Raw genomic sequence first — 22,783 nt, 5'->3', positions numbered from 1 at the left:
GTTGTAGCATTTCTCTCCGCTGTTGATTTACAACATGTTTGACAAGCTGAACTGCATCTAGTCTAAAGAAGTTTTCTGGAAAGATTTTATTATCATGTTAGAACTTTCACCTGTTAAAATGCAGCAGAGTTAGCAACAGAGACTAATGATAAAATCCTGTTAGTTTTACAGGCTAAGCATCTGAAAACTCAAATGCCTATAGGAGTCAGGCAGATAGCATAATTTCATAAGACAGCTGGGTATAAAAAGGGAGCATCTATTCCACCTCAAGGCATTCAGTTACAATATTCTTAAAAACTTTGCTTTCCAAACAAAACATGATATGTCTGACAACCCTTGGTTTGTGACTGCTATAATATGCAAATAAGATCCATCCCAAATGAATGATTTAGGGTCTCTTCTCCAAATATGTCCATCTATGATGATCAACCAAACAAAAAGGAACAATGTAGTATCTAAATAAAAGAGCAAACCATGAAAAAAAAAATCCATGCTTGGTGTACTAAACTATTTTGAAATATGGGTGTATTGCTATTCTAGGAAAACTATATCTACCAAACCCCTCCCCCCAAAAAAACTGAAAACACATTAATAAACATGCATACCTCTTTGCTGAATATCACTACAGTCACTTTGAAAGTACTCCCCTTGGGAAGCTATGCACCGATACCAGCACTTAGTCCACCCTTCAAAGCAATTTTGCAACTCTTTTTTTGGAATGGCCATCAGAGTCATCATCGTATTACCCTTGATGTCCTGAATGTCATCAAAATGTCTTCCTTTCAATATTTCCTTTATCTTCAGGTAAAGAAAGAAGTCATTTGGGGGCCAGATCAGGTGAGTAGGGACGGTGTTCCAATACAGTTCTTTGTTTACTGGCTAAAAACTCCCTCACAGACAATGTCATGTGAGCTGGTGCATTGTCGTGATGCAAGAGCCATGAATTGTTGGTGAAAAATTCAGGTCATCTAACTTTTCATGCAGCCTTTTCAGCACTTCCAAATAGTAAACTTGATTAACTGTCCAGTTGGTACAAATTATTAATGAATAATCCCTCTGGTTAGCAACATTTTTGCAATAAGTTTGCAAACTTAATTGTCAGACCTTGTATGCTTTCACATTCGCATGCATTTTTTTAAAAATAATTCAAAACTTACTGAAAATACACAGGAATTCACATCTCTAGAGAAAGAGAACAAGTTGACAAATAGCTCAAATAAATAATTTCCAGTCTTCATGGAGAAGAAGAAAGGAGGAACACTTTTCAGTCTTCTCCCTACAAGCACTGCCCACAGTCATACTTAAGCTAGCACAGATCTCCCAAGGTCTTCAATCTAAGAAGCATGTTTTACCTCAGAGACAGATGTGGCAGCTAGAATTCGTCCTGAAGGGTCACAACTATCTCAACCTTGCATTTGGCTACAATGCCAAAGCACTTTAGCAGACATTGCTACTTTGACTTTCAAAGTACTTTAAAATGTTACCGTTGTCACATATTGATGATGAAAACCAGACTCAGAAATTTTAAGTCACTCACTGAAGACTATACTAAGTGGCAGATTTGAGCCAAATGTGCAATGTACTCGTAAAATACTCCCAATATGTGTCTATTTCCATTAGCCTTAGGAAAATGGAAAGGATGTGATGATATCTCTAGCTTCACAAGTATAAATATGTATATTTATATGTAAGTAAATGTGTTTATACCTATATATTTTTTTCTTTAATGTCATCCCTTTGTTTTCCAATGTCTCCAGAGTGTATGTGGTTTAAAGGCAAATCACATTATATATCTTATCTAAAATTTGGGGTTTATGGACATACAATGAAATTGTCTTTAGACACACAGCCCTTGTAATACTAGGCCAATCACACCAAATGGAGGATCTTGTCATAAGCATATGTATCTTTTTTTATATAATAATTTTCAAAAAACCTGCCAACTTTTGGATAATCCGCAAAGACTATTTCCTGGGCATCTGTAATCAACAGAATTCTTAGGGAAATGGAAATCAGAATATATACACATATTTTTTAAAAGTCACAATAGAATACTGATTTTAATTTTGAGTGATGTTGTTTGAGCCAACTTATATCAAAATACTAATTATGTGCACATCTGCTTGTGCTGGGGCAGTAGAACAAGAGGGAGATTCTAATTTTGGAAATTAAACTACATGCAACCTAAGAAATGCATTTGTATTTTGTTTGCAAAATATAAATATAATGCATATCCTGTGGACATAATTCTTTAGTTAGAAAAAAATGAAAAGCATGACTTTCAAGCACATATAAAATGAGCACATTAATTCATTAATGAAGGACAGAGTAAGATGTTACAACCAGATAAAAGGACAATCCAAAGAATAGACACTTTTACAGATTCAGAATATTGAAATTAATGTTAATAGAAGCAAAACTGGCTTCTTCCAGAATAAGGAAAATAATTCAATTGAATCTTTAGCCAACAGAATTTATTTACATGTCTATAGACAAGATATATTCTACCTACGTATCACTTACCTACAACTTGTAAAATAACTCAAATGCAATGAAAGGTCCCCATAGATTTAGAAGCAGGTAGCCTGGAAGGGAGTGCTCTAAATAATGGATGGGTTTTTAACTGCAACAGAATTATTTTTTCCTAAAATGAGATGTAAAAATCTTAAAAGTAATTGAGATTGTTAATATTTTGATAACATAGTAACCTCTATTGTAATGACTCAGAAAAAAGAAACACACCAAGTTATATATCTAATTATTCTGCATTTTGTATATTCTAATTACTAATTATCTTCCTTATTTCGTAAGCTATTATCCAATAGTTTGGGGCATATAGAAAAAGAAGCAAACAATTAAAACAACAAGAGCCACCTTGCTTCAAGAACCTACCTTGCTGGGAAAAAAACAAATAAATTCTGGACACTTGTTAAAAGCAAGTCTTTTTGTCACTTGGAAAGAGGGGCATTTAATTTATGGAATTTTACATCAACAGAAAGAAATGTGAAAAACAGTTCAGAAAGCAATATTTCATCAACCAGATATAAGGATAATGGTGAAAAAACATTGCAAGAAACTATTGCAAGTGTTGAATGGTCTGCTTCTACTTAATGCTAATAAACCCAGTTCTTGCACAAATTTTGGTTTGGTAGAAACTACAGGAGGTAACATGGCTCATTAGACTTTCAAAGTTTTAAAATGTTAAAGGGGGTGGTTTTCCTCCATTTCAAGTGAATTGCTAAAAGGATTGGGATGGTTCTCAGTGAAACTTTGAATTTGCTAGTTTCTTCATTAATGTTGACCTTTTTATATTAAAAGAAGTTAACTCTACACTAAACCACAGCAGACTTCTACCTCCTGCCGTTTTGAATTGGGTTTAAAGAAGTATTCCAAGCATATGGAATTTCCTGAGAAAATTTGGGGACCATTGTGTAGAAAAAGGACTTACAAAATAGCCTTTGGAGACAATAATCTGTGAATAATAAAGAACAATGGTGTATTGATGGTTCTAAAGCATATATTAGGACCCACAGAATACTTACATAGTTTTCTAAGTAGGTTCATAAGCGTGGACTGTAGTTGCCTTGAAATTTGACATCTTCCTACCAAGCATTTGACAAGTGAGTGACCTGGCAAAAATGTGGTCAATTGCTCATTTTTGACATACTCCTTAAGAAATTTTTGCTAGAAATTTGAAACTGCTTCAAGCTGATATCTTTCAAAACAAAACACATACACACACAAACACAAAATCGCACTGCTATCAGTGATCTGGAAAATAAGCTTGAAAGCCAGCCATGTGGTGTTCTGGATAATTAAAAAAAAAAAAAAAAAAAGGAAAAAGAAAAAGAAGAAGAAGAAAGAAGAGAAGAAATAATAACAACAGTGCAGCCCACAGTTTTCTGTTTGTTTCATTTGCTAAGATTTTAGCATAAGTAACATATTGTGTTTAATTAATCAGAAGAAGGCACCTGCTTTAAATGCTGACACAGAGAAAAGCAGATTTTCTTTTTTAATTTGGAAGGAAATTTATTTCTGGAAAGATATCTTTCCTGTTGATAGATAACTAGTTTATGCTTTGAAAGTCTTACTGTCTAATAACTTTAAATGTTGACAAGGAGAAAGACTGTCTTTTTTTTTTTTTTTAATTGTTAGGACATTTTTAGGCCAGGAGCAGAAATCTTACCTTAAAAGCCATCTTGTCTTGCTTTGTACCTTGTACCTGCTGACTTGTATTTGCCTGGAGAAGCCGCCTGAAATGTCAAAACCATCGTATCCTAAAAGCCATCTGTATTGCTTTGTACTTTGTACCTGCTGGCTTGTGTCTGTCTCCTAGGGGCTTATGATCCACGAGCCTGGGGGCCAGGATGTGGAATTGGAGGGCTTGGTCATGCCCCGAAACCCTTTGTTGCCAGAGACAATGCAACAAAAAGCCCCTGAAGCATTGAAGGGGGAACAGCCCTGTTTACCCCCTCCTATAAAACTCCATACCTGGTTTTGCCCAGAGGAGTTATGGTCTTTTCTAGCCTGACCTCCCACTGCTCAAACAAACACACCAAATAAACTCTAATAGACCAATTTTGGTCTCCCGCCACTCGTTCCTCTGACCATGCCTAACAATTTGGTGGCCCATACAGGAGCCACCTTCGTTTACCTTTCAGCAGAGGACTTAGGTAAGTCTACCCTCTTCCACCCTCTGACTCAGTCAGATTTGCCATCCACTACATGACCTGGTACTAGGCCTGACCGTGTCCCCTGGGTCAGCTGTTGGCAGGGACACCTGCCCTGGTCTGCACCCTTCCCCTCCGCCAGACTTGAGGAAACCAACTGCCGTTTTCCTTTGTCCTCCAGGTGATTAAGAGGGTCTAGATTTACCTCCTTCTGCCCTCTATTCCCTTCCTTCATTACTATGGGCTCCGGCTCCTCCTCTTACTCCAGAGACTCCCCTTTGGGGATCCTTTTGGGCCGTATTGAGAGGATTTTACCCCGTTTTAAAGGCTAAAAGCCTTATTTCCTTTTCAACTGTGGCCTGGCCACAATGTAAGCTTTATAATGGCAATGCTGGCCACCTACCGGAACTCTTGACCTTGATATTCTCCAAGATTTAGACAACCTCCTCTGCCGGCAGGGTAAATGGAGTGAGGTTCCCTACCTCCTGGCTTTCTTTGAGCTGCGATGGGACTTGTCCCATTTCCTACCTAAGGGCGAATCTCTCCTCTTGGGTTTAGCTTCAGCCTCTTCTGCTCCCCCTGCTCCAGAGTCCTTACCCCCTAATCCTGATCTGGATCCTTTTGACCCCCCTGATTTTTATTTTCCTCCCCGACCTCCACTAATTCAAAGCCCGCCACCATATCAACCCGCTGCCTGCGCGTCACCACCGGATACATACTTCCTCTTCTTCCTCAAAGCCATATTCCCGCTTCCTCCACTACTGCCCTGCCTGCTCCCAACCTTTCTTCCCCTCCTCATACCCGATCTGGACAGCCTTATGCACCCCCAGCCACCGAGATGCCTCTCAGGGAAGTGGCAGGCACTGAAGGCCCCGTTAGAGTCCACGTCCCTTTCTCGATGACGGACTTGAGTCAGATTGAATCTAAGCTAGGCTCCTTTTCTTATGATCCCTCCCGCTTTATTAAAGAGTTCGAATACCTCACCCTTAGCTATGACCTTACTTGGAAGGACATCTATATTATTCTCTCTGCGTGTACTAACTCTGATGAAAAGGATCGTATCATTCAAAAAGCTAGGAAAATAGCTGACTCCATGCATCGGCAAAATAATAGCATCTATCCCCCTGGGGAGATGGCCGTTCCTACCCAGTGTCCTAACTGGAATTACCAGACTCACCCCCAGCCTAGTTCCGACCGCTTAAAGAGAGACCATATGGTTAATTGTCTCCTTCGGGGCACGAAGGCAGCCGTTCAGAAAGCTGTCAGTTATGAAAAAGTTAGGGAAATCTACCAGGACCGCCATGAGAACCCAGCTGTTTTATTCTCTCTCGCCTTTCAGAAGCCCTACAAACCTACACCAATATTCATGCTGACTCTCCGCATGGCAGAGCTGCCTTAGCCACGCATTTCGTCTCCCGGTGGGCCCCTGATATTCGCAGGAAGCTTCAGAAACTAGAGAAAGGTCCTCATACCCCACAAGCAGATCTTTTTGAACTGGCCTTTAAGGTCTGTAACAATCAAGATGAGGAGAGTAGACAGGCCCATACTCAGGCCTTACAAATGGTTGCTGCAGCATTTTCCCTGGCCATTAGGCCGGGCCGGCCACAAAGAAAAGAACCGGGACCCCAATCCTCTGTGCAGCCTAATCAGCCAGCTGCCTGCTTGGAGTGTGGCCTCCTGGGACACTGGAGCCGCTCTTGCCCTAACCCAAGGCCTCCTACTAAGCCTTGTCCCCTATGTGGCCATGGTGGCCACTGGAAGTCGGATTGTCCTCAACCCCTCAAGGCTCAGGAACATCTACTTCCTGGCCCCGGCCAAACACCACACCTGCCACAGCACCAGCAGATGGGAATAATTTTTCCCTCCTGGGGATCCTCGGCACTGATGGAGACTGAAGGGGCCTGGTCCTGTCACAGGCCTCCACCTCCATCATACATATAACAGAACCCCAGGTAACTCCTAGTTGCTGGTAAGGCCATTTCTTTCCTTCTGAAGGACACGGGGGCCACTTACTTGACACTCCCCGAATTTTCGGGCAAGCTCTCTCCTCTCATCTCCATTTTGGGGGTCGATGGGATATCTTCTCACTCCATGGCTACCTCATCCCTTTTATGTTCCCTAAAGGGACACCCTTTTATTCATTCCTTCCTAGTCCTGCCTCATTGTCTCACTTCTATTTTAGGGAGGGACATCCTCTCCAAATTTCAATGCACTATTACTCTATATTTCTTCCACTACCACTTTTCTCGATTTATTAGCAAAATCACCCCCGAACCCACCCCTCTTCCCTTCCAACCCACCTCATGTTGACCCCTCAGTATAGGATACCTCCCAACCCATTATCACCACTCACCACTCACCTCTTATTATCTCACTCAGCGATCCCACTCACTTCTCCATTAAAGCTCAATATCCTATTCCTGATAAGTCCTCCTTGGACTCAAACCTCTAATTTCTAAGTTCCTCCAGGCAAAGATTCTGCACCCCTCTCCTTCCCCTTACAATACTCCCATTCTTCCAGTCAGGAAGCTAGATGGGACACAATGCTTCATTCAAGACCTTCGAATTACCAACTAGGCAGTTTTTCCCCTCCACCCTGTAGTTCCCAATCCGTATACCCTTTTTATCCCTCATACCTCCTGACACTAATTATTTTACTGTCCTTGATCTTAAGGATGCTTTCTTTTCTATTCCTCTACACCCCTTTCCTAGGACCTGTTCGCCTTTACCTGGACTGAGCCTGATACCAACTTTCTCAACAATTAACTGGATAATCCTCCCTCAGGGCCTTAGGGATAACCCCATCTTTTGGGTCAGGCCGTATGTGGGGACAGAGCCAGGAGTGCAGTTTCCAGGCTCTCAGCCTCATGTGGAAAGGTGCTGGCTCAGGTAGTAAATGGCCATCAACTGTGATTGGATGGCCATCAGCTGTGGCTAGTTGGCTGTCAGCTGTAAGCAGTGAGCCATTGGCCACTAATATAACTGCTGTGGCTACGCTAGGGGGAAATGGGTCTAGCAAGAAGATGGTGGCTGAGCCTACAAGCAGCACAGTGAGGGTTGCGAACAGTGTGGCTCCTGCTTCCTGTGCCTCTAACCCAGCCGCCAGCGAAAGTATAGTATGACTCCCCTACCTATGGCTCCGAGGGTGTTCCTTTTTGGCCTCACCATATCCTGCGTTCTTATATGGGGAGCGGGACCAGAGACCCCACATGACATCCCGCATGACACTGTAGCTCAAGACCTAACCTCCCTTTCCCTTCCTGGTTCTACGATTCTCCAATACATTGATTATCTCCTCCTTCATAGCCCTACACCTAATATCTCCACTTCCCATATTCACTTGCTCTTTAATTGTCTGGCTTCCCTAGATTATCCTGTCTCCCTCCACAAGGCCCAATTCTCCACCCCAACCTTCACCCACCTAGGATTTTGCCTGTCCCCAGGTCTCCGGGAAATTACTACACAACGCTAAATCCTCATTCAGTCTATTCCTTTCCCCTCCTCTAACCAGGATCTTCTCTCTTTCCTTGGCTTGGTTGAATATTTTCACATCTGGATCCACAATTTTGGCCTCATTGCCAAACCATTTTACCAGCTCACCACTGGCCCCCTCCTGCCTACTTCAGAGACCACCTCTGCTTTTTCTCAACTCCAGATCGCTCTCATTTCCACTCCCACCCTTGCTTTAACTGACACGACTAAACCTTTCTTCCTATACAGCCATGAATCTCAGGGGCTTGCTCTAGGCCTCTTGGGTCAGAAATCAGTCCCCAATCTCAAAGCTGTCGCTTACCTATCCAAACAACTAGACTCCACTGCCCAGGGCTGGCCCCCCTGCTTCCATGCCCCTGTTGCCTCTGCTCTCCTCACTTTAGAGGTTTTCAAACTTACTTGCTCTCAAACTATCAATGTTTTCGCACCCCATTCAGTCCTTAATCTTCTTAATAAAAGGCCCCTTCCTTTGTTAGCTCTTCTCACCTTACTCATTATCAACTTCTTCTGACCTCTCCCCACATTATTCTTCAGTCCCCTGACCTCAATCCCTCCACACTTCCTACTTCCACCTCTGTGTCTCATTCCTGCATTGAGGAACTCGAATCTTCCCAACTTCTTCGCCCAGAACTTTCTGACAACCCCCCTCCTCATCTCGACTACACCTGGTTTGTTGACGGGTCCAGTTACATTCGTAAAGGAGAGCGCTATTCAGGCTATGCTGTTACCTCTGCCTATGAACTCACAGATTCTTTCCCTCTCCCTTCCAACACTTCTGCTCAGAAAGCTGAACTTATTACCCATACCTGCTCCCTAACCCCAGCCAAGGGATGTTCTGTCAACATTTATACAGACTCCAAATATGCCTTTTATATTATCCATTCCCACGCTGCGATCTGGGCAGAACGTGGCTTCCTTACCCCCCAAGATTCTCCTGTAGCCCATGGCCCCTTAATCCTCAAGCTTATTGAGGCTCTCCAACTCCCTGTTTGGTCATGCCCCAAAGCCACCAAAGGGGCTCTGGCCTTGTTACCATTGGTAACAACAAGGCCCATAGGGAGGCACCCCGGGCCTTCCTCCTCGGCTCTCGAGAGCCTGTTACTTAACTCCTTGCCATCCCTGAATTTCAGCCCACCTACACTCCCAATGAAATTACTTCCCTTACCAGTCAGGGAGCCATTTGGGAAGGCCCCTGGCTTACCTCTGTCGTGTCCTGCATGACAAGAGCTGTGGGAATCAAGAAGGGAGGCGCAGGATTAAGAAAGACTGTAGCCAAGAATAAAGTGTAAGCGGGGCCAAGGGACTCAAGCCTCAAGGACTGAGCCCCAACTCAGGCCAATGCATAGCTTTTATTGGTTAACAAATGAGGAAGTAAAGCTTGTTAATCTCAAAATCTGTGAATTATGTGCCTGCTGGCCGTCTTTCCAAAGGCCCCATTGTGCTCCAACACTACTGTGCCTTCACACACGCATAACTCCAGGGGATCCATTAAAGGGGAGGGACCAATATTATTCCATCGGGTCTCAGTTTGCTGAGACATCCCCTCAAGGGAGCGTTAGTGATATCTTTCCATCAAGCCTCAGTTTGCTGAAGCACTCCCTTGTGAAATCCTGGGAAGAGTGCGGGGGAACAAACGGTTTAGCAGCTGTAAGGCAACAACCTTCACCAGCAAACTAATCCTGCCCAATTTATATCACTCACCCATGTCTTTCTTCCCTTTTAGCCAACATCACCCAGGCTTGCTCTATTTGCCACCTCTCCAACCCCCAGGGGGCCATTCAGCTTCCCCGATCCTTCCCATCCCACGAGGCCCACAGCCACATCCCTGGCCAAGATTGGCAAATTGATTTCACTCATATGCCACGCATCCGCTGACACCGCTATCTCCTCACCTTCCTGGATACTTTCTCTGGATGGCTAGAAGCCTTCCCTGCCATGTCGGAAAAATCCTCCACAGTCGCACATGCCCTTCTCCACCACATTATCTATCCCCCGTTTTGGCCTCCCGTCAACCATCCAGAGTGACAATGGTCCTAGTTTTATTTCCCAAATCACCCAACAAGTTGCCACTTCTCTGGTATTCAATGGTGACTGCATATCCCATATCATCCCCAGTCTTCTGGAAAGGTAGAAAGGGCTCACCTTACCCTCAAAACTCAATTAACCAAGCTGTCCTTAGAACTCCAGCAGGACTGGATTTTCCTCCTCCCTATTGCCCTTTCCTGGCTCCACGCTGCCCAGCCCCCCCACGTTCTCCAACTTTCCTCAGCCAGTTTGAACTCATGTATGGTTGTCCTTTCCTCCTTGGCAACATACCCCCTTCCTCTTCACTTCTCCTTGGTAATTTTCTCCCTACCCTTTCTCTTACCCGGCATCTCCTCCACTACCATGCTAACAGCATCCTCCCCAAACCTCAGGCTGGAATTGAAATTCCAGCAACTCCTCTAGAACCGGGAGATTGGGTCGTCTTGAAGGCTCTCCCAGACCAAGTCTGCCCCTCCTTCCCAAGTGGGAAGGACTCTATCAAGTCATCCTAACAACCCCCACAGCAGCCAAACTCTTAGGAATACCTTCTTGGATTTACCTATCTAGGCTCAAAGGGCCCCGGAGATAGCAACCCCGGACATAGACCAACAAAAACATCAGAAGCTGTACCAGCCAGAGGGACCCCAGCCAAACACCCCACCAGACATTTATACCTGCACTCGGACAGGGGACTGGAAAGTGGCAATACGTAAGCAACAGAACACATGAGTAGTAAGACCTCACAGGTACGTGCTGGGCAAGTTTACAATATCATCTTAAAGGATCTGACTTAAATGCCCCAGGATAGTTTAAGGGACTTAACTGACACCCAAGTAGAAAAAATGATCTGGGAATTGGCCTTCAACAAACTGTTACAGGGGGATTTTATGGACTATACACCAACGGAGCTTCAGGACTACTTGGAACTCTCTCTATAATCCCCAAAACCTTTATTCTGGTCTGTTGGTCTGTCAAAATGTACCATCCATCACCCTTTCTTATCTTCCCTAGGTTTAATCCTTTATCTCACCCTTCTCTCCTATCTCCCCTCCCCTGTACATTGGAACTGGGAAGACAATTCTTTAATTAGTGCCTCTCCCATTTTAGCTGCAGGTGAAAATTTAACTAGATGCTGGGTCTGCCATACCAACCCGAGACACCTTTTAGATACAATACCCTTGTTAAGGCTTATCCAATTACTAACCACTCTCTAATCCAAACGCTGAACTCCTCCCTCCAGGACAAGAGGCCTCCCTTTTCCTTGAGGATTTGTTGGGAAGGTAACACACCCCTCTGCTTCCAACTAACTCCCTTACAACATAGGACTTTCAACTTCTCCAAAACCTCTCTCACCTGAAACGCAACCCTAGGCTGCGCTCCCTGTTTTAATAACATCCATACATCCAACATCGACCCTGTCCAGGCCTTGGGTGCCTTAACCCAGGGCAGCTCAACTGACTTAAGTGGAGACATCCTAAAGCCTCTCAATTGGTCTCACCTCCTCTGCCAACCTATCTTCAGTCAACCCTTCACCTTTAATGACATCCATTGTTGTCCTGAGACCATGACAACCTTGGACCGAGCCAACTCGACCGGCTGCAGACCATGGAAACTGGGCAGATCCCTTCAGGGGACCTTACCCAGGTTTAACCCACCTCCAGCTTCCCCCTACACATCCAAGCTTGCCAACCTAGGTCCTTTCAAATCTTGTATCTCCCCTTCATCCTTTATCTTCCTTAGCCAATACAACGCTACCAATAACACTCTCATCCCTGCCCCGCCGGGCCTGATGTGGCTGTGCGGGACCCTAACAACTGGCTCACTACCTAGCAGGAACCCCTTGAGGCCATAGCCCACTCCCATCTTAATAATTCCCTACACGAGGGACACTGCACCCTAGGCACCTTGGCCCCACAGGGCCTTACTGTTCTAAACCTCACCCAGTGCCCACCTCCATGTAGACAGAAGAGGGGTTTAGGACTCGTGGCAGCAGTGCTGCAGCCACCCATTGGGAGGTTTTGCCTATCATGAACACACTCGAACGGAGTTCACTCAGTCCATAGAAGACACTTCCCAGGAAACAGCAGATGCCCTGGCAGGACTCTCCAGGTCGTTAGATTCACTAGCCAATGTTGTCTTCGACAACCGCCTTCCTCTAGACTACTTCCTAGCAGACCAAAGGAGTGTTTGTGTGGTCATTAACAAGACCTGCTGTACCTATATTAATAATTCAGGACAAGCTGAAACCAGTATCAAAAAGATTAATGAACGGGCTGAATGGCTGCACAAATACAACAGTCAAGGGGCGACTAGTTCCTTGACCTCCTGGCTCCGGAGCCCCTCTTGGTTACTCCCACTCATAGGCCCCTTAATTATCTTATTTCTCCTCTTACTTTTTGGCCCCTTCTTGCTCTGCCTGCTCATTAACTTTACACAGAAAACCATAGCTGAAGTTACCGGCAGGCGAATAGCTCTCACCATGCTCTAAGAGCACAGCTACAGCCCCCTCACCCAAAACTCTAATTAGGGACCCTGATCTATGCCCCCTCTCAGCAGGAAGCAGTTACAGAAGACTGACCACTGCCTCTTTTCCTAAGAATAGTTACTAAACCCAGAGGGGGAATTTGTTAGGCCACATTTAGTCCAGGAGCAGAAACCTTCTTAATCTTAAAAGCCATTTTGTCTTGCTTTGTACCTTGTACCTGCCAGCTTGTATTTGCCTTAGGCCTTGAGAAGTCGCCTGGAATGTAGAAACCATCTTATCCTAAAAGCTATCTTGTCTTGCTTTGTACTTTGTACCTGCTGGCTTGTGTCTGTCTCCTAGGGGCTTATGATCAGCAAAACTGGGCAGTCCAGATGGCAGTCTGGGGGCTGAATGTGGAGCCAGAGGGCTTGGTCATGCCCCAAAACGCTTTGTTGCAAGCGACAAATGCAACAAAAAACCCCTGAAGCATTGAAGGGGGAACAGCCTCATTAACCTCCCCTTATAAAACTCCATATCCCTTTTTGCTCAGGGGGGATATGGTCTTTTCTAGCCTGACCTCCCGCAGCTCAAACACGCCAAATAAATTCTAATAGACCAATTTTGGTCTCCCATGACTCATTCCTCTGGCCATGCCTAAGAGGAATAATATTTTTCCTGGAAATGTATATTTCCAATTTATAAACTAGTATGTGTATTCAGAAATTCCTATTCTCTCATAATCCAGTTTTGATAATATATTAACAAAGCTTTTATGGTTTAATATATGACATATGTATGTCTTTTATCAAATAAAACAAGAATTTATATCATGAGCTTAATTTTAAGGTTGAAGTATGTACATTTCAGGCTGGTATCATTTTAATTTAAAAATTAAATTTAGTTTAATGAACAGACATTTAACTTAACTTTTGTCAGGTAACTTGAAATGTTCACATGACATCCATCTATTCATTCATTCATTCAAACAGGAAAAGAGTAATTAGGTAATCTTTGAAGAGCCATCTAAAAGGAGTTGTCTGATAGAGTTAATCTGGATGTTTAGAAGGCTATCATTGAACTGGAGAAAAAGGCATCTGTTTCTCTAATCCTTTCTCTAGGAAGCCAACTTCACCTTAAATCTAAAAAAGAGAGAGGAGAGGGAGAAGAAGGGGGAGAAGGGCAGGAAGACAGGGAAGGAGGGAGAAAGGGAGGGTGAAATAGAGAGAGAGAGAGAGAGAGAGAGAGAGAGAGAGAGAGAGAGAGAGAGATTAAAAATGTATGCATATTTTCCCCTGGAAAAATAGTAGGGAAACGTTATCAAAAGAAGACTTTGTGTGTGTGTGTGTGTGTGTGTGTGTGTGTGTGTTTCCTGCTGCCTGGATCTATCATGGAAAATAATGTCTTTTGGCAATGTGACTTCCATTTTCACATTTATAATTAGTAAATCAAGTGATGTGAATAAAGGTTGCTATTCTGTATTTTCCGAATTGTTATTCCTCTTGTTTATTTAAAAGTTTAATTATTATTCATCTAAAATTAGATTTTGATAGCAGTGTAGCATATCCTTTCCTCAAGAAAATATGATAATATTCCATTTCATCACACAACATAATGAAATAGAGAAAACTTCCATTCTTTGTGACTTTGATAGTTAACAATGAATTCTCCTAAGCAAATGCTCAAATTCTTAAGAAAATAAGATTTGAATTTGAATAGGTCACCACTTTATAGATATGTACAGTGAAAGAGAGTCAGATCTGTAATTGTCAGGTATAAGCTTTTGATGATGTTTGGGTAAAAAAATTCCCCAAAACCTTGAGAATTTAACTCTTTTAATTTCAGTCTCCCAGAAAAATTGAGAAATGTTTTTCAAAAGCAAATAAAAATCAAACTTTATTTTAAGGGGTATCAGTGTTTCATAAATCTGTGATATCAGTATAGTCACATGTCATACTCTCTCGGTCTTGGTTGCAAACAACAGAAACAGACTGGCTAACTTGAGCAGAAAAGGAATTCATTGGAAGAACTTTGGGTAGCTCTCAAAATGATGGAAATTCTGGAGAACAGAATGACACCAAGACAGAAAATGCCACCAAAAACACAGCCAAGATGCAGCCAAACACACAGCTAAGGTCATGCCCAGGTAAGAATACCTGTCACCACTGGAATCTCAACTCTACTACTGCTACCCTGAATAATAATCTAACTGTTCTCATGTCAGCTTCACTTCCCCAAGATCCAAAGTCCTGAACAGTTGTCCAAACCTAACTTTATATACGCAAGAACTAAGCTGCCAGATGCAGGAAATATCTACCCTACCTGAGTTTTAGAATCAGGAGATGAGGCCTTTTCTTCCACTAAGATCCATTCATAGGAGACATCTCCAAAGAGTCAAGGTGTTCATATATTAGTTAGCCAAAATATGAAAATTGTTGATTACACATGCCTATAAGCAAGTGAGTTTGTAAAAAAATTATACATAGAAAGCCATTATACATTTGCTGTCATGCTAATTTATTAAAGAGTCTCTAATTTAACTGTAATTTGAGAAAAAAGGTTCAATTTTTACTGCATATTTAACGTCCTCTATACCAAAATTCTTCAGCTGCTCATTAAAATGAAAATTGAAAAAAATCATCAGAATTTTATATTTCATTTGATATAGTCTTAAAAAGGATAGTGGAATTTACATAAATTCTGATTTTAATATTTTATAAGGACTAAAATTTGGGGAGAAAGATTTAGATAGATAGGTGATAGTTAGATAGATAAATAGATAGATAGATAGATAGATAGATAGATAGATAGATAGATAGATAGATACAGATGTACATACATACATACCTAGAACATAACTTTTCTTTCCTCAAGATGGACATTTCCTAGTAGGGAAAAAAATGAGCAAGCAATTTCTTTGCTAAGTTTTCTTTTTAAAAACATCAATCAAAACAAAGAAAAAGTCTCCCCACTCAAAATATTTGTCTAATGTTATTTATAATAGAATTAGCATACTATTTTAAACCTATACACTTCTTTCAGTGCATAGTTCAAGTAAGGGGTTTCTTTGGAGTAGTTTTGCTTTGACGACAGTATTTGTTTAAGGTGTAGAGTAGCATAAAAGATTTTCTATACACACTTAATATTTTACCTTAATAGGCATTTTTCTTGTGGTCTAATTCAATGCCTCAAATGGATCATGTATGAGCAACCTGTAAAAGAGTCATATTAAAAATTTATATCAAAACTAATCAACGTTGGGGAAAAAGCTTCACAGAACAGCCTCGAAATCCAAATCAGATTAACCGTCTCTCTTTTAATTGAAGTTATAATAATGTTAGTCTGAGCACTGATCATCTCTGATGACATGGACATTTTCAAAAAAATTTTTGAGCCAAATTCCAGATTTCTGTCCCAGAAAGAAAATTTTACCTAAATTCTGTTCTCTATGTGTCGCATCGGGCGATGAGGGTTGTGGGGAGCAAGGAGGGTGACGCAGGGTTAAGAAAAGACAGTAGCCATGAATAGAGTGCAAGTGGAGCCAAGGGACCCCAGCCTCAAGGACTGGGCCTCGAATGGGGCCGCATTAGCTTTTATTAGTTAGGTGAGGATAAAACTTGTCAATCTCAAGATCTGTGAATCCTATACATTATAATAGGAAACTGATTCAAGCCAATCGCCCTTGCCTGCAGGCAGTGGAACCATGAGTCTCAGGATGTGTGTACTTCCCCAGCGGACAAAACCTTTATGCATATGAATAGATGGAGAGCACATCCTTGAATCTCTTCCATTTATGGTTGTGGGAAGGAATGCAGCCACAGAGGCAGAGGCTCTCCTTAGCCGGGGGAAGGTGGGGGACTGTGCCCACCTCTGTGAACCCCGTGGGTGCCCCTGTTGGCCCCCCCTCAACTGCGCCTGGCGTGAGTTGTCCTCTCCCCCACCCCCATGGGGAATCTTACTCATCATTGGCTGACCAGCCATCTTTCTGGGGCCAAACAGGGAGACATAAGGTGCAAGCACAAAGGTGAAGCAAAGTCCCTGAAAGGATCCATCTCACAGACTCTCCTTTCTTTGGGGGCAGGTTCAAGGAGACAGACGGGTAGGCTGTTGTGTGGCAACATCCCCCCCTTTCTTGTTTTTGAAGTATGAGAAACACAGACCCTGTAAGATTTTTCTTTTACTTATGGCCCATCAGAGGGCTTGTTGTCCACACCTGAGGACTAAACAAAATAAACATGAATCAATAAAAAGAATAGCAATAGCACCAGCAAATCTTCCACCTAGGGTTTTTACCCAAGTGAGTGGATTCAAATGAGAGAGTTCTTCCATAGCTGTGGAAACATCTCCTCTCCTGGGAGGAGTGAGAGCCTTCCCACACCCTAGGGGTGTGGACAGGTATCTATAGATGTCTTCTCTTCTGTGGGCTGTCGCTCATCGTATGGTTTGACACACCAACCAGGTATCCACAGAGGTTTTTCTTCAGGACCTGGAGATATACAAGCAAAGCCTCATCCCCAGGTTAATAAAGTTCCTAGATGTTATTGATTAGTTTAAATGTCCTTCCACCAAATAGGCACATTTTCCAAAGGTTTTGGACTCTGGAGACTATTGAAATATCTCTCAGCTGAGGTGAATCCAAGGTGAGCGTCGGTATCTGAGCCAGAATTCAAAAAATTTAAAGTAAACATGCCTCTTGCTAATTGTATCTGTGTGGGAGGGTCCCCTTTTTCTCCACCTTTTTTGTGTAATTGTTTTTTCAACGTGACATTAGCACGTTCAATAATGGCTTGACCCTGTGGGTTGTAAGGAATACCAGTGGTATGAGTAATGTGCCATTCAGCACAGAATTTTGTAAACTTGGCACTAGTATATGTAGGGTCATTGTCTGTTTTGATATAAATACTGCTTTACCATTATTAAATCTACCTGTAAAAACTGTAAAGCCATGAGTACTAGAAGCCTGTGTTTTTCAGGTAAAATCTAATTCGTTTTTAGGAGAAACTGAAATAACTTATTTTTTGGATAATTATTGTCAATTACTCGAAAAAAGTCACTAATAGCAATTTGCCAAGTATCAGAATGAATGTCTAAATGTGTTATCTATTGTTCTTTAAAGAGAACCACTATTTTACTTGGTTCCTGTCCATTTAAATGAAGCACCTGGTGCGAGTTCGTGATATGAGTTCTGAGATTAACTCTACATAACTGGAAAGTGACTCAGTAAAGTTGTTAGGCAGAAAAAGCCACTCCGCCAGGTCATTTTGTTGAACAATTACCGCTGTAGGTGAATGTGGAGTAGGGAAAATTAGCATTTGTAAAGGCAAAGAGGGATCAATATGTTGATCTTGAGCATCCTGAATTTTCTTTTCAACTAATTCTAACTCTTTGTTGGCCTGAGGAGTTCAGGTGCAAGGCCTATCCAGTTGAGGAGGGCCCTGCAAAAGACCAAATAAATTAATAATATAACAATCTGAGAAATTAGTTCTTATAAGTTGTAATGTTTTGGTTACAAAAAGCTGACAAATTGTAGGGCTATTAAGCATTCCTTGTGGGAGGGCTTTCCATTGAAATCTCTTCATAGGTTCCTTATTATCAATTGAAGGAACAGAAAATGCAAATCGAGGACAATCTTGAGGATATAAAGGGATTGTATAGAAACAATCCTGTAAATCTGTAACTATTAAAGGTCAATTCTTTGGAATCATTGAAGGTTGTGGGAGCCCAGGCTGTAAACCACCCATGGGCTCAATTATAGCATTAATGGCTCATAGATCCTGTGAGCATTCGCCATTTTCCTGATTTTTTTCTTAATAACAAATACAGGAGAATTCCAAGGGCTAGTAGAAGATTCTATATGGTCTTGTTCTAATTGAGTTTGTATTAATTCTGTAAATGCCTCTAATTTTTCTTTAGCGAGGGGCCACTGTTTTATCCGTAGAGGCTTATTGTTTATCCATTTTAAGGCTACCGGTGTCCGTAGCTGTTCAACAGTGGCCTACATAAAAGGCTCCTGATTTTCTGATTTAAATCCTAGTCCGTTATGTCTTTGTTGAGACGAGGGCTGTATAGGTTGAGTAATTCCCTGATTAAATCTTCCTAAACCTTCTCTTGGTTGATATCCCATTTGACTCATAATTTGTTGACTCTGAGGACTAGTGTCCAGGTAGTATCTAAATTTTTGTTTTCCATTGTGTAAATAGATCTCAACCCCACAAATTAACTGGAATGTCTGCAACATAGGGCTGTAAAAGTCTTTTTTGTCCCTCTGGCCCGAGACAGGGAAGAATGCAGACACTTTCTGCTAGAAAAACTTCTGTCTGTCCTGTGTTTTTAAAACCTCCAGTTTTTCTTTCTTGAGTTCCCCTCTTTCCTGGGAGAATATATGGGAGCAAAAGTAATTGTGCAATCCGTTCTCCCTTTTTAGTTGTCCAGGGAACAGATGAGTGCATTAAAATTTGAATTTTTCCTTTATAGTCAGAATCAATAATACCTTGTGAACTGTAACTCCTTTGGATATTAAACTAGAATGACCAAGGAGAAATCCAACAATAAAGGCAAATGCCTCGATGTCCCCTTCCAGTCTTATCTGTTTCATACCCTTCTCCATGGCAGAGAGAACTGTGGGAGAGCCTCCAGAAGAAGGGGGAGGTGCGCGCTCGGTGGAAAGAAAAGGATTGGCTTTTTCCTATTCCTGCTGTGTTGGTGAATCCCATTCATCAGCTGTAAAAGCCTGCAGCAGCAGCAGATCAGGGAAAGGAGCTGAGGGCTCCAATGGGGTATATACTGTGGGAGCTTCCAGAGACCCTTCCTCCTTTTCCTCAGATTTTCGTGCTTTCTTTTTTTCCTCTTTATCCTTCTCATCAGTTTGTAAAGGTTTTAAAACTGACCAGATTAATCTCCACGTATCCCAAATGGTTACTGGGGGAGAAACTCCTATATGATATAATTCGCGGAGTTCTGTACCAACTTTTCCCCACATTTTTAAATCTAATGCCCCTAAATTTGGGAACCAAGGACAATGAGTTTCCATTACTTGGAGGAGCTCCTCTAATTTCTGATCTGACACTCGAGCTTCTCCAGCCTCAAGAAGGTGCTTGAACAAATATAAAGCCTATGTTGACTATTAACATTCCCCATTATATACAGAGAAAAGGATAGAGAGAAAAACTTTCACTCTGAATGAATTCAGATGCCCATCTGGCCACGTCCCTCGTGGGACTTTCAGATCTGTCTTGGCTTAAGGTGTACCCATATAAACCCCGGGCCTGGTTAATGCTGTAAGGCGCTAAATCCCCGTTTTGCTTTATGACTTAGATCATGGAACCGCAGATTAGGGCCCACACAAGCTCCGTAGCCAAGGCCGTGGAGCTATAAACACACACTCACACATTCACACCCTTGCACATAGAAAGATTCCCCGTTTACCGTGGTTAAATTCTCCAGGAGTTACCCTACTTTCTTCCAGTAGTTGTCGCGACCTCTCCCGGGCCTAGTGCTGTGAATGCTCTTTGAAACCTTTTTGTATTCTGACTCAAAGTCGACCTTCCTTCTCGAGTCCCACAAGTAAGTCCCAAAATCGGACCTCAGAATCGGGGGTCCACGTTGGGCACCATCTATGGAGATATTAAATCAATAATTTGAATAATATTAATAATAAGAAGAGTTAAAAATTGGTAATCTGAAAAAATTAAAAAATATAAAAGCATTTCTGCTGTGATAGCCCCAATGCCTATTTCAGTGCCCCTTCCTCCACAAAGATTTTCCTAAATTAAAGTAATTTTTTCTTCCCTTAAACTTGACCTAGCACTTTACCTATATTTCTTACTTTTTACTCTGCATTGTGGTTATTTATGTACTATACTCTCCTACTAGGCTATGAGAGTCTTCGGTGACAAAGTCATTCATGATTCATCCTTTCTCCCCTGTCTTCAAGAACTTTGCACCTAGTAGATGCTCAATAATTGTCTTTGACTGACTGAAGGAATGAATGAAGAGGGAATGAGGGTGGGGTCAGTGGAGGGGTGGTGGGAAGTCTAGGATAGGACCCAGGGGAGTTTGGCTCTCCCTGGTGGCTTTCTGTGGGCTTTTAATCTCAGCTTTAGTACTCAGTAACTGTGTGACCTTTGACAAGTCTCTATCTTCTCCTCATGTGTAAATGATATAAAACCTTCTTCAAAAGATTGTTGTGCAGATCAATATATGATCAACAAATGAAAACACCCAATACCTAGTAAGTGCTCAACAAAGTTTGTTCACCAGTAATATATATAAAAGCATAATTAGCTGGGTGACACATTCATGACTAATTATTTTGTAAGTCCTTTATTTCATAATAAATAAGACAAAGCATAACTACCTTCAAAAAAATAGGTGCCACTAATTTCCTTAACCTACCAGGCTTTAGATCTTGGGAAAAGTGAAGGAAGACCCTATATTTACCTGCGATCCTTACCACTCAATGAATTTCCTTTTTTTCATTGCCCTATATCATTTAGACTGACTTAAAGTGTGATATTCATTCATTCATTCATTCATCCATCCATTCATTCACCACACATTTATTGAGTGCATATGTTTACCAAAACACTGTTGATATATAAGGATGAAGGACTCACAAAGTAATGATACAGCTGGAAATCTAATAAATGATAAACAAATTACGCAAATGTTGCAATACAATATTACAGTGCAAATACTGCAAACGTATTTATGAAGTGTTTGGGATGCACAGAAAACACAACAGTAAACTGTATGAAGAAGGCAGAAAAGGCTTCATGGGAAAGTTGACATTGCAGCTTGATCTTTCAATATGACAGTTTCATACTGATTGAAAATTGCAATGAACATTTAATAAAGATGAGCTTGCATCCTCCTTTGGAGCCATGTTTGTCAACATAGTGAAATTCATTTTAATTTATGGCCAAAACATTATCACTTGTAGCTATCAAATGCAAAGTTCATACTCACTGCCTCCAACTATATCTTTCTTCCCATCCCTCTTGAATCCACTCCAATAAAGCTTCTGTCACCACACTTTAGTAAAACTCCATGTCATCAATAGTCTCCACATTGCTAAATCTAAACGTAATTTCTCGATCCTCATTTTCTCGACCTGGTTAATAGATTACCTGCTCCTCCTTGAAACACTTTCAATATTTGACTTCAATGAAACCATGTTTGTCTCATTTTTCTATTTATCTGGCTCCTCGTTTTCAGATTAGTTTGATGATTTCTCCTTTTCTTCCAAATACTTAAATGTGAGAGGGCAGTCCTTAAATTGCTTCTCTTTTCCTGCCACACTCAATCCCTCAATTATACCACTCAGTCCCTCAGCTTTAAGCACCATCTACATGCTGTTCCATGTTCATATCACCAGCCCAACTCAAGACTGAGATACCGAACTACATACTCAGTAGCTCCATTTGGAATGTCTAGAACACATCCCACATGTATACATGTTAAAGCTGACCTCCTCATATTTTCCTCTAAAATAGCTCCGCCTGCTGTTATCCCCATCTCAGGAAATGGTAGTTCCATTCTTGAATTGTTCAGGCCCCAAAATTTGGAGTCATCTTTGATTCTTCTCTTTCTCTCACACTCTGCATCTGGTCCATCATTAAGTCCTGTCAACCCTAGCTTAAAAATACAGCTAAAGTGTGATGACTTCTCATCACCTTCACTGTCCTGGTCTGAGCCATATCATCTCTTGCCTGGATTTGTATAATAACCTTCTAACTGGTCACCCTGATTTTAGGTGAGGCTTCTTCACTTTGTTTTCAACATTGTAGCCATAGCAATCCCATCAGATCTTCTAAAAACCCTTTTATATTTCTTCATGTCACTCTGGGTGAAACCAAAATATTTTCTATGAATCACAGATTCTTATGTGATCCAATATATCATTATCTCTATGTCAGCAGCCCTTACAACTCTTCCTCCATATTCATTTAATGCCAGTTTCATGAAGCTCCTTACTGTTTCTCACACATGCCAGGCATGCTCCCAATTCAGGTATTCACACTTCTCCTCCTTCCTCTTGATATGAACTTCCCTGCATATTAGTGTGGATAGGTCCATACCTTCTTTTAGGTCTTTCCTCAAATTTCACCTTTTCATTGAAATCTTACTCCTTTTA

Source organism: Rhinolophus sinicus, linkage group LG06 (genome assembly GCF_036562045.2).
Source record: "Rhinolophus sinicus isolate RSC01 linkage group LG06, ASM3656204v1, whole genome shotgun sequence".
Classification (NCBI taxonomy): Eukaryota; Metazoa; Chordata; class Mammalia; order Chiroptera; family Rhinolophidae; genus Rhinolophus; species Rhinolophus sinicus.
This window is presented reverse-complemented; position numbering follows the sequence as displayed.